Raw genomic sequence first — 13,010 nt, 5'->3', positions numbered from 1 at the left:
TGTGGTTAATACATTTAAACCAATAATTCAAGAGTGTATAAGGTTTATTTTTTAAAATCAGTGCTATTTGATAACCCTGGTCACTAGCTAGATGAGGAATGGATGGGATTATGGCTTGGTCACTGCACAATGAACTTGAAGCTTTCTAAAACACAGAAAAAAACCCACATATTACATCTGTGAGGTAATATCAACTATTTTAACATACTTATACTTGGAGTCCTAGAAGTTGGGGTAGAGGAGATAAGTAAAAGGGTAATGTACCAATTAGGGCGGATGTCTTCCAGATGTCCATCTGGACAAAACCACAGGGGCTTCGAGGCCTGGGACTCAGGCAGCTGTGGGCTCAGGAAGCCATGGACTGGCAGTGGCAGCAGCAGTGGGTGATGGGGGCTGCACCTTCCCTTGATCAGCTTGGTTGCCTCCCCCAGAGGGAGGCCAGACTGCGGCCTAGGCCTGCTCCCCATGGGATGTCAGTAGGACATCCCCTGAGGGCTCCCAGGCTATGAGAGGGGGTAGGCCAAGCTGAGGGACCCTCCTCCCCCAGCGCCCCCACATGAATTTTCGTGCACTGAGCCTCTAGTCATAACAAATAATGTCAAAATTTTAATTGATGAGACCTATAAATCTACATATCCAAGAAAATCAACAAGCAGAATAACACAAAGAAAGCTTCACTGGGTACATCATAAAGTGTTGAAAACCAGAAAGAATTGTAAGAGCAGCTGGAGAAATGACAAATATATTCTATACAGAGAATGACTGCATTTTTCTTAAACTGTAAGGTAGAGACCTAGGCATGACAACCTTTAAAATGCTGACAGGAAATAACCTGTTGACCTACAATTCTATATTCAGCAAAAACAGCTTTCAGAAAAGGTGAGAAAAGAATTTTTCAGATGGGGAAAAGATGACTTTGTTGCTAGTAGACCTGTTTTTATAAGAAATGTTAAGGATTGGTGGGCAGATTTGATTCAGAAATGGACCCATGTATATTGGGCAATCGGTTATTTAAGCGAATTCAGAATTGGCTCACAAGATGGAGGATAATCTGTTTTACTCAAAGTCAGCTGACTCAAATGTAAATCTGCTGCAAAGTATCTTCACAGAAACGATCTAACAACGTGATGTTTGACTAAATACCTCAGTGCTGTGACCTAGTCAAGTGGAAAGGTAAAATTAACTGCCATAGCTACGGTACATGACTATATACTCTCCCCTGAGAGTCAACAAAGGTTAATGTTCTCCATATTGTTTCATCTCTACACACAGACTAATCTGGTACTCAATTCTAGAGAGTGTTGGGGAGGGGTTCCCCCCAAATATCAAGCAATTCTGGGACACCACCTGAGTGCCCTACAATTCAACTCAATATCTGGAGATGGCATTAGATTCACTGGTTGTGGGTTCAGTCCTACAAGATTCTCCCCTCCCTTCAGATGTCAATCATAAGTGCAGCCTCTCACCTGACCACCTGACAACTGGCTGTACATTGGAGGTTGCAATGACCCCTTCCTGGGGTCCCATTAATTTGCTAGAGCAGCTCATAGAGCTCAGAGAAACATTTTACTTACAGATTACCCATTTATATAAAAGGGTTTAGCTGAGGAACAGCCAGACGGAATGGATGCGTCAGCAAAGTGTGTGGGAAGGCGTGTGGGGCTGCCATGCCCTGAGCAGGCCACACCCCGCATCTGCAAGTGTTCGCCCTGGGAGCTCTCTAAACCTCATCCTTCTGGGGTCTTATGGGGGAGTCATTATACAGGTGAGTGATTTCATCATTGGCTCTTGGCTGTTGATTTAACCACCAGCCGGAGATGGGACTAAAAGTCCCAACCCTCTAGTCACGTGATGCATCCTGGCCTAGCCGCCCATCCTTAGGTCATTGCAACCTACATCCATAGGTGCTTTTCAAAAGTCACCTCGTGACAAAGCTCAGGAGAGGTTGAAAGGGGTTTGTTACAAATATCAAGACACCTTAATTGTTCTTACCACTGGGGAAGTCCCAAGGGTTTTAGGAGTTCTGTGCTGGAGACTGGGATAAGGAGCAAATACATAAAGTCACAATGTGCACACAGTTTTTATCCAAGCCACTTGAAAGTTAAGTTTCAGACCTATATGGCTGTTTTAAGCCACCAAGTTTGTAGTAATGTCTTACATCAGCAACAAGAAATCAATATACAACATGATGCTTGCATAATTGTTGGAAAAATGATGATCCTCTAATTATACCTTCTGGCATTCTATAAAAGAGTGATATTAATATTTAAAAATATTACTGCAACTGCATGGATTTTAATCATGCAATGTAGTATTAGTAATATTCTTTTTGATACCAAATAGCCCTGTTTGGCAGTCGGAGCCCTTTGACAGGTTAAAGATGAACATGACCCTGTTAGTCTTTTGAGTTTCTTGCACTTTCTGGCATAATATTTTCTAGGATCTTTTGTCCATTTTCTGCCTCGGCTGAAAACTCGGTGTTTTCTCCAAGGAGTCATGATTTTTTTTACTCCAGGGCAGTTGCCCCACACTGAATGTTTGTGCCCACCTTCTCCCTCCCCCCCGAATTCATTTGTTGAAATCCTACCCTGCAAAGTGATGGGAGGTGGGGCCTTTGGGAGGTATTGAGTGATGATGGTGGAGCCTTCGTGAATAGGATTAGTGCCCTATTTAAAAACCAACAAAACAGCTTCCTCACTGCTCCCACCAAGCGAAGACCCAGTGAGAAGATGGCTAACAAAACCAAGTATCTGAGCCCTCATCAGACATTGAATCTGCTGGCACCTTGATCGTGGACTTCCCAGCATCTAGTGCTGTAGAAATGTTTGTTGTTTAAGCTTCCCAGTTCGTGGTATTTTGTTCCATAGGAGCCTGTATGGACTAAGATGGGGATGATGTTTAGAAACCAAGATTTGGGCATGCGGAAGTGTTTTGATGCTATGTTTGCAAAGAATGTTCATTATACACATTTGAGATTTTGGATCATTTCAAGGAACATTGGGAGAGCTAAATGTGGACTGTTTGCCTTTATGTCTGTCAACCTTATTTAAAGCATTCCTCCCCCATCACTCTCGATGCCCTGACCCAGATCTATTTTGGTTTATAGCACTTATCACATCTGACGATGTAATATGTGTTACTGTGTTGACTTCTTCTGTTAATTGGCTTTCCAACTTCTTCTGTCTTAGTCCTGGAACAATATCTGGTACATAGTACAGCTCAGTCAACATTAGTTGAATGAACACATAAAAGAGTGACCCTCACTCCTGAGTGTCCTGACTCACATTTCAGGATCCTTTTCCTTCTTGCTTGTGACTTGATGCCCTAGCAACGCTAGACGTGCTTTCTTTTGTCAGGGACAGTCCCCCTCTCAGGAGGGATGCAGCGTTATTGGATACACATGGCCTTGCTTTCATGGTCATACGATAAATGTCATTTACACTAAACACCACACGGTGGCGCTGATTGTGTAGGAATATAAATCAGCGTTTTCCAACCGCTGTTCCGCTGCACAGAGATGTTGCCTGGTGTGCCGTAGGTGCAGACAAGACAAGAATTTTATAATTTTTCACTATTTTGTTTACTTAATATTTCATAATAAAGTAATTATAAAATACTTTCTTTGTGTTTATTTGATTCCTATTCAAGAGAATTACTTTATATATAGTCAATATAGGCACAGAGTTAAATTTTTTAACATTTTCTAATGGTGGTGTGCCTCGCGATTTTTTTCATGAAACAAGTGTACCTTTGCCCAAAAAAGGTTGAAAAACACTGAATAATACTGGAATCGGCGGTGAGTTTGCTAAGGCCTGAAACTGATGAGCCATGGGAGGAAGGTTGCTTTACTTACAGACTGATTTCTATGGATATAGGAAAATGCTAAAAAAAAAAAAAAAAAAAAAAAAAAAAAAGTTGTTGGAATCACAGGTTACAGCATTCAGTTTGTCAAGCATGTGATTCCTCCCACACTAAGAAAGTTGTTTCTAGATGGTGTGTGTGCTACTTAGGATAATGCAGGTTATGCTTATGCTGCAGCAACAATAAAAATCTCCAAATCTCAATAGATCTAGGCAAAAATAAATACATTTTAAAGTAGGATGATAGTATGTCTCTTGTTCACCTGGCATGCCCAATAAGAGGCACCTGCAGACTCAGTGGGTGGGTCATCACCTCCCTCCTGGACACAGCTCCTGGGCAGCCACTCCCTGATCCTGTGGCAAATGAAAACAGCTCCGAAGGGTCTCACGTGAGCGAGTACACGCTCAACGGGAGTGATACAACTCCCTGGCCAGAGCATGGCCCTACTCAGCCAGAGACCCGGGGTCCAGTTCTGTCATGTGATCAGAAGGCGGAGAGGGCGAAGCACTCAGTGAGCAGCAACAATGATGGCCACACGCAGTCAGGAGCAATTTCTCTAGTTCTAACCCCAGGAATGGCTGTCTCAGTGCCACTAGGATGCTCAGGGGAAGGAGGATTTCCGAGATCTTTTGGCGATGATGTGTGACTAGCTGAGACTGACAGGCTCCTCTGCCATAGACCCTGCAGATAAAAGTCTCTCTGCCTGTGAACTAGTGACTGCAACTGCCGTAAACTTTTTTAAATGGAAAAGGCCATAGAGCACCTGAATCCCATTCGCTTCGTTTAATGAGCTCTGCCGAGGTACACTAAACACCCCTGGGACTAACGAGGGTGCCATATGAAATACAACGTGCTCAGCTAAGACCTCACACACTGTTAATGCTGTTACAAATTACTTATGGCTTCAAAATAGTAATCTTAAGAAAGATAAGACTTTATGGGAGTATTTAATCTTACTTAGTCATTCAGTCTCACACCGTGGATAGATTATGCTAATGGTTAGTGTGTCATTTAGGATTCCTTCTGAATGCATGACGCAAAAACCTCTAAAATCTGAACTTAAATAATAATAATAAAATATATTGGGTCTAGTAATAATTAATATCGTTTTTAACATTCGTTTAAAATCTTGCTTGGCGTTGACTTGTATTAACATAACCTTCAAACACGTGGTATCTACAGAACGTGTGAAGTGCAATTAACAAGTTTTGCTTGAAAAAGTTTGTGTTTGGTTTGGTTTTTGTTGCAAAACTAGGGCTAAGAAGATGGCGAATGAAGAGCATATTCGGCACTGCATGCTTTACGAGTTCCAATTAGGAAGAAAAGCAAGTGAGGCTGCAAAAAACATCTGTAGTGCTCTTGGTCAAGATGCAGTTAGCGCCAGAAAATGCCAGCGTTGGTTTGAGAAATTTCGCGAGGGAAATTTTTCGTTAGATGACAAGAGTGGTCGAGGCCGTGTGTCCAATTTTGATCAAGAAGCTCTTCAAGCTCTTTTGGTGCAAAATCCTCAAATTACCCAACAAGAGCTTGCGAAAACTTTAAATTGTTCACAAAAAACAATTTCCAATCAATTGCGTGCACTTGGCAAAGTCCAAAAGTTTGGAAAATGGGTTCCTCATGAGTTGACCAACAACAACCGTAATCAAAGAGTCACAATTTGTAGTTCGCTCCTCTCTCGGCAAAACCGTTTGCCGTTTTTAGAGCAAATTGTTACCGGAGATGAAGAATGGGTGCTGTATGTTAATTTGAAAAGGCGGCCTCAATGGTTGGACAAAAATGAGGCTCCTCAGCCCACGCCAAAACCTGACTTGCATGTGAAAAAAGTGATGTTGTGTGTTTGGTGGAATTTTAAAGGAATTCTTCATTATGAACTTTTGCCATCTAACCAAACCATTACAAGTGCAGTGTATAGTGCCCAATTGGAAAGGTTAGCCCAAGCTTTAAGAAAAAAAGAACCCGCGCTGATTAATCAGAAGGGCGTAATTTTTCACCATGATAACGCACGACCGCATACTGCAAGAATCACTGCTGAAAAACTGCGCCAGTTGGAATGGGAAGTTCTCCCTCAACCTGCATATTCTCCTGATATTGCCCCTTCCGATTACCATTTGTTTCGTTCTTTGCAAAACTTTCTTCTTGGAAAAAAATTTAATAATGAAGAATGCCTCAAAAATGCATTGACCGAATTTTTTGCATCAAAATCACAAGAATTTTACAACAGAGGGATTAAAATGCTTCCAGAGCGTTGGGCACAAGTAGTAGAAAACAACAGCAACTATATTGTTGATTAAATTTTGTTGTATTGTTTAAATAAATTCGATTTAAAAAAGGTATTAGAAAACGACATTAATTATTACTAGATCTAATAGTTGATTTCTCTTACACATAACAGAAATCCAGAGGCAGGAGTCTCTGGGCTCTTGTGACAATTCCACAATGTCTTGAAGGCACCAGGCTCTTTCTCGTCACCACTGCCTCTCTTAGGATGTGACCCGTGTCCTCCTGGTACAAAATGGCTGGAAGCGCTCCGGCCACCACATCTGTATTCCAGGCAGCGGAACCGAGGGAAGGAACAAGATGGGCAAAGGGCAATACATCAGCAGTCTCTTAAAATGACCTCCCAGAGGCCATACAAAACCCTCCCACTTAATTTCATTGGGTAGGGATTAGCCAAATGGACACAAATATTATTGGCGGGGCAGAGAAATATAAATATAGTCTTCTAGCTGAATACATTTTATTGTCCCCACTATAGCTAGGAGTCCTAAGGCTCAGGAGAGGAGGAGGCAGCTAGCAATTTGACCTAATCGGGTTGAGTCACGAGCCAGCACAGACTCTGGTAAACAGCTGGCAGCTGGCTTTGCCGGCTTTGTTAATAACCGGGGAGTTCCCTTTTTAATTACACAACGTACAACGGGCGCATACTCTTTCACTAGGACGTATCAGTACGTCACGCCCAGCGGACGTAATTTTACATTATTGTTTTTATTTATTTATACTTAAGTAAAATAAATGAAATATATATTTTTTCGTTTATTTATATATAAAGCACAAAGGAAAACACAAAATTACAAACAAATAGAAAAGAATACCAACAAAAAAAATGGAAACATCGAATTAAAAAATTATAAATTTTACAAACAATTATAAAGATTACAAAAAATATATACCGCCCTCTCAGGGCGCAACATATATTTCAAGGACATATTCATATGTCCTACCCGTTCTCGATAGTGTTTATGTTTGACATATTTATAGGTCCCTCTCGGTTAACAGGTTAACCGAGAGCTTAGCTCTCAGAGGGCCCGAGGTTGGTAATCATTCTAAGCATCGCCCAGCCACTTGCTAAACCTAAATGCAATAGAGCACCTAGAAGCGGCCTCTGATTTCTGTTAAAACAAGCTCCCGATGACATGGCTAGACCTCTGAGACTCCCTCGCTGTGTACACCACACGCATTTCTGCCCGGAGCGCTTGCTGTAGTTTATCCCATCCTCAAACACAGAAATCTCCTCCTGCCTCTTTGCACCCTCTCCTAGACCAGCCAGTCAGTCTACTGGACATTCTATCAAAACTCACGCCATTTACCTGCTTCATAAATTACAATTCTGGCTCCGTTCCGTGAAAGTGGTCCAAGTACCCTGTGATAATCTTTGCCTTCGCGTAAAGGAACCCAGCAGGACCAGTGGAAGGATTAGACGGTCAGTTCTTTTCATGAGCCCTTCCTTCGCCTCGGGAGTCTGAGTGCAGTCATTACAGGCACAGCCCAGAGAGCTTAGCAGAGCCCCCCACCCCCACACCGCCTGCCCTCCCCCGCCCCCTGTCCTGCCCTGTGGGTCTCGGGATGTGCATGCAATACTGCACCCCACTCAGGGCCACTGAAAAGCTCCAAGGAGCAAAGGGGAACCCTGGTCTGGCCTCCTGCCTTTGGACCTCCTTTTCCAGGGCAGCACGGATAGCCCCACGCTGCAGGGAACAGAGACACAGTGTGGCTATTCAACCGGAAGAAACCAAACCCAATAACTGACTTCCTTAATCGCAGTCATTCATTCCTAGAAAAGAGGCTTTCTAATATTGCTAATCACAGTCATTCATTCCTAGAAAAGAGGCTTTCTAATATAACAACAACAACAAAAATCACACGTCAAGCACTTTGAGCAAGACTGTTTTCCAGGGAGTAAAGCCAAGTAGTATTGCCCGAAGGACGCCATTCTGCGGGGCCTTGTTTGACTCCCCATCCCCACTCCCCCCACGAATCGCTCAGCTCCCGTTCTTTCTGCTCCCCCCATCGGTCGCATCAAGGTTGCCCCACCTTGGCACTTTCACCTTGGCACTTTCACCTTGGCACTTTCACCTTGGCACTTTCACAGGAACTGTCTCTTCAGTGAGGCTCTTTGCTCTGACCTGCATTCAGGCTCCACTTTATATCCAACTCCTCTAGGACACTTCTGGTCATCCAATCTGAGGCAGCTGGACCCCATCACCCCTTATCCGCCACCATGTTTTACTTATTTATACTTATTATTATTACTTCAAATATGTTTTTATTGATTTCAGAGAGGAATGGAGAGGGAGAGAGAGAAACATCAACGATGAGAAAGGATCATTGATTGGCTACCTCCTGCACGTCCCCCTCCCCCTTGTGCCCCCTTCCCCCCCAAACACACACACAAAGGGGATCAAGCTTGCAAGTTCATAGATCCACGCTCAACCACTGAGCCAGACCAACTGGGCCACCATGTTTTATTTTTATCACAGCATTTATTGTCATCTAATAATTTCTCATTGCTTGCTTGCTTATCTGGCTTCCCTCTATTAGGAGGGAAACTTGCCCTTTCAAAATGGCACCTCATCATATCTGGGGAAATATTCTCCCCCTCACTGGTGTTTAGTTCATGCTAGAATTTCTCAACTTTGGCACTGCTGACATTTGGGGCACATAATCCTCTGTGGTGGGGTGCTGTCCTGTGCCCTCTAGGGTGTCTAACAATATCTTTGGCCTCTGCCCATTGGATGCCCCCTAGTTGTGACCATCAGAAGTGTCTCCAGACATTGACAGATGCCCCTGGGGAGGAAAATCCCTGCAGGACTGCGTTAGGCCAGTGGTTGGCAAACTCATGAATCAACAGAGCCAGATATCCACAGCACAACGATTGAAATTTCTTTTGAGAGCTGAAAACTGACTTCTGCGCATGGGCCAGGAAGTTTTCATTTCACTGTACATGCATGCCTGCACATGGTGTTTTGTGGATGAGCCACATTCAGGGGCCAAAGAACTGCATGTGGCTCTCGTGCCGCAGTTTGCCGACCACTGGGTTAGGAGATTGGCTGCCTGGTTGCAGCTTTGGTACTCCTAGGCAATGGCATCTGGGAGTAACAGTAGCCACATTTATCGAGTGCCCGGTGTTGGGTGTTTCACTGAATCTTTACAACAACCTTACAACAGGTGCTAGTTATCCTCATTTTGTAGGTAGGGAAACTGCAGACACAAAATGCTGGACCAGCTCATCCAACATTACACTGCCAATAAGTGGTTCAAACTGGACCACAGGCTCCAGGTCTGCGGTGAGAGCCTCACTGAGCCCTCTGCTGGCAGAGACTGCGCACAGGGGGTGGGGGGTGGGCTCCTCACCCCAGCCCATCATTCATTCAGGGTGACCACAGGCCGGTGACAACCCTCCCCATCCTCATAACTTCCGGGCAGAGTTGGGGGGTAGCTGACGGCCATGGTGCATGTGGAAATATGTAGCCGGCTTCTGTCCTTAATTTGTTTCTCCTCTCCTTCCTTTTCCATGGCCCCGAGCTCCCAGCTCCCAATGCAGCTCCTCAGACCCCCAGGCAGGGAGCCCCTGGAAGGATCTAACCTTTGAGTCACCTGCAGAGGGTTTGTTTCATGGACCAGGACGGAGGAAGAGGGGCAGAGGCCCTGCAGAAACAGCCTGCGGTTGGCATCGTCCCTGCCAATGCCCGCAGCCCAAGCCTTCCACACAGCCCTGTTAGCCAGGGGGCTTTAAATCTGGGCTGATGGGATGTCCCCAGGCCTGGCTGACAAGCCTGAGCTTTGACGGCCTGGCCTCTGGTTTTCTGAGGCAGCCAATTAAAGGTGCTGGTGGAAAAGCATGAGCATTGTGGCCAGCAGGGGGCGTCCTATGCTAACAAAACTGACTTGGTGCTCAAGCTGGCCCTCACTGCCCCACAGAAACCGGGTGCTTCTGAACAGTTTGCTTGGAACAGGGCTTCTAAATTTGGGGGGCACCAAACTCCGTGGATAGAGTTCCGTTAACTTCGATGGGGAATAAACTGTGTATTGTCAGTAGCCTCCCATGGACACGCTGCATTTTCTTCCATTATGAATGCAGGCAGGAAATCACAGGTGCTTGTGGATGCCACGATGGCTGCTGCAGAAAAGAAAGAAAAATAGTTTAATATAGAATTGGCCAGTCCAGAGAATGAGAGCTAATGCTCTAAGGACCCAACGCCCCCATGGTGTATAGGTTACAGATTACATAGGGCAAAATCACAACGCACTGTGGATGAGGGGGCTTGGGGTCACACTGGGAGGTGATTGGTCAACGGTGAGTTAAGAGTAATAAACCAGCCTGGCTGGCATGATTCAGCGGTTGAGCGTCGACCTATGAGCCAGGAGGTCAGGGTTTGATTCCTGGTCAAGGCACATGCCCGGGTTTCGGGCTCAGTCCCCAGTGTGGGGCCTGCAGGAGGCAGTTGATCCATGATACTCTCTCATCACTGATGTTCCTATCTCTCTCCCTCTCCGAAATCAATAAAAATATATATTTTAAAATAGCAATAAACCATTTCTTCAGGCCTTGAGGTCAGTTTCGAGGTTACCCCTCTATCTGGTCTCATGGGAGAGGAGCAGGGGTCACCTCACCTTAGGGCTCAGGAGCTGAAACATAACTTAGGTCACTGCTATCTGTACCTCAGCGGCACCCACTGGTGAAAGCCATGGCAATCAGAGGTCTCCCCCTGCTCCTACCTAGGTGGGGCCTCCATGGTTTCTGCTCTGAGCCCCCACAAGTGTGCATCCAGGGGCATTTGGGAAGGGGCAGACCCCAGGGGAAAGCAAAGGGCTTCTCAGGGAACCCCCACATTCTCTCACTGAAGTGTCTGCCCCTGGCAGAGCCCCTTGGCAGCCCCTCACCCTTGAGCCCCCTCAAAAGAAACAGGCTCAGGGTCTGGTTTTGTGAATAGCTAGCTAGTGTTCTGGGTGGTGTGGCAGTGCTGAGGCCCACCCTTTGCCCCTCTGTGTCCCTCTCCCTTCCCCCCTCCCCCGTCTGAGGCTGGGGACCCAAACTCCCTTTCCCATCACATTCCCCACCCTCAAAACCCCCTTTGGAGAGTTCATTGTCTGTGTGAGGTGATTAACCTATTAGCCCCAAGAACACAAAGCAATAATCTTGGTTACTGAGATGCACAGCTGTTCAGTTGTTGTTTTGTTGTGTTTAATGTCTCCTAATAAAAAGAGGAGCTGCAATTTATATGTTATCTATAGTCTGCCAGAAGCCAGACCTTGTGACCAACAGTCCGGTCTGGTCTGCTGTCTTCAGCTGCCTCAGGGGTTGCTGATTCTCTAAGGGGTGTATACATAGAGAGAGATGATTTCTAGGATTTAAAACAAAAATCAATCAAAGTCATAAACCTTTGCTTTCACCAGGCTCAAAGAGGATGAGTACTTGCACAGATTCACATAGCCAATGGAGGGACCTGGGATTAGAATCCAGACTTTAGAAACCTCCACTGCCTTCCAACTTTTTTTTTTAAAATATATATTTTATTAATTTTTTTTACAGAGAGGAAGGGAGAGAGATGGAGAGCTAGAAAGATCGATGAGGGAGAAACAATGACCAGCTGCCTACTGCACACCCCCTACTGGGGATGTGCCCAAAGCCAAGGTACATGCCCTTGACTGGAATCGTACCTGGGACCTTTCAGTCCACAGACCGACGCTCTATCCACTGAGCCAAACCTATTTCGGCTTCCTTCCAACTTTTCTTCAGATATTGAGTTTAATTGGTTGTTGACTTTGATAGTTTTAAAGTACAGTCATGTGCCATTTCTCGACAGAGAGACATGATGAGAAATGTGTCCTTAGGCAATTTCATCCTTGTGAGAACGTCACAGAGTGCACTTACACAAACCTAGGTGGCGAAGTAGTGGCCTATGACTCACCTAGGCTGTGCGGCATAGTCTACCGTTCTGTAGGGGAAGAAAAATAATTCCCCCTCTGCCCTTCTGGGTTCTTTGCTGATACATCCCTGTAATAAAAGACAGATTAACAGGAGAAAAACAAACAAAAGTTTAATAACATGTCTACCTTTTCTGTGTACATGGGAGAGACCCAGGGAACTAAGGCTTTGAAATGACTCAAGTTATCCCATCGCCAGCTAAAGACAAAAGAATATATTGGGGGGAGGGGGGGAGAGGAGCCAGTTATGAGGGGGATCAGGAAACGCACAGTAAACAAGGGTGAGGTTGTTATGCAGATTTCAGTCTTTGTTTTAGGCATTGATAAGAGTTTCTAGAGAAAATGTCATTTCTCTTTCCTGGTACAAGGAGGGAGACAAATGCAGAATTCCCTTACAAGTGTAAATGTTTTTGACAAAGGGTAACTTCTACTTGGTTTTCAGAGCTCATCCCATGCCTGCTGTTTCTTAAAAATTAGCCAGCCTGAAATAATCCTTTCACAATGAGACATGTTTTGGGTGACAAGTTCTGTTCCCCTTAATTCCTACACTACACACCCGCGACCCGTTGTAATAACCCAGTTATTAATTAACTGGCGAGGAGCTAAGAAAGGTCAAATTCTATAGGCATGTTATTTGTACTGCTAAGCCACTGGTCTGCCCCCTCACTGGGGGACGGGACTGGACAGGGGAAGGATGGACGCATGCCCAGTAAGTACAATCTGCATGATGTACAATCTGCATGTCTGTCCGTCACACCTGGAAACAGGTCATTGACCAGAACAGACATGACCTCGACGAGTGTGGGAAGACTTTATATTTAAACTCCAGAATGAAGACGTTCCCTCTCGTCTGACTCCTAGCTTTCGGTGCTCTGGTGCTCTGTGAGAGGGCAGGGCGGGGCGAGGATAAAACTCCTGACTCCACTGTGGGGCAGGGCGGAGTT

General features: G+C 45.2%; 1 long non-coding RNA gene across 1 annotated transcript; it reads right to left on the bottom strand.

Moving 5' to 3' along the window:
* Positions 1–2,539: 2,539 nt before the first annotated feature.
* On the bottom strand, positions 2,540–11,353 carry LOC123651650. Its single transcript, XR_006740499.1, has 3 exons — positions 11,209–11,353; positions 6,693–6,695; positions 2,540–2,551 (listed from the first exon to the last, which is right to left on the bottom strand). It is a non-coding gene; the product is annotated as an uncharacterized LOC123651650 (long non-coding RNA).
* Between the last annotated feature and the right edge of the window lie 1,657 nt (positions 11,354–13,010).

The sequence above is a fragment of the Pipistrellus kuhlii genome, unplaced genomic scaffold (assembly GCF_014108245.1).
Source record: "Pipistrellus kuhlii isolate mPipKuh1 unplaced genomic scaffold, mPipKuh1.p scaffold_m20_p_7, whole genome shotgun sequence".
Taxonomy (NCBI): Eukaryota; Metazoa; Chordata; class Mammalia; order Chiroptera; family Vespertilionidae; genus Pipistrellus; species Pipistrellus kuhlii.
This window is presented reverse-complemented; position numbering and strand designations above follow the sequence as displayed.